Raw genomic sequence first — 222 nt, 5'->3', positions numbered from 1 at the left:
GAAATATACAAGAAAGATCATAAGGCTTTCCTACAAATACCACAAATGAAAGATATGCCCATTAATTCACTGACCTGCTTAAGCAATTTTCCATAGATAATGGCATCAAATTAGCATTTAGCATTTTACATATTAGGCACACTCTCTACATAAACAAATTCAACCCATACATAAAAAAAGCTAGGCTCAGCAGGGTACAGCAATTTAACAACATCAAATCAC

The 222-nt window shown here is 33.3% G+C and overlaps 1 protein-coding gene across 1 annotated transcript in view; it reads right to left on the bottom strand.

Annotated features, from left to right (window-relative positions):
• Nucleotides 1-222, bottom strand: part of LOC119592739 (thioredoxin domain-containing protein 11-like) — a gene marked incomplete at its 5' end in the record, with an annotated part of 15,463 nt that overhangs the window by 12,383 nt on the left and 2,858 nt on the right.

Source organism: Penaeus monodon, chromosome 30 (assembly GCF_015228065.2).
Source record: "Penaeus monodon isolate SGIC_2016 chromosome 30, NSTDA_Pmon_1, whole genome shotgun sequence".
Classification (NCBI taxonomy): Eukaryota; Metazoa; Arthropoda; class Malacostraca; order Decapoda; family Penaeidae; genus Penaeus; species Penaeus monodon.
The sequence above is the reverse complement of the archived record's forward strand: the minus strand, read 5'-3'. Positions and strand labels throughout refer to the sequence as shown.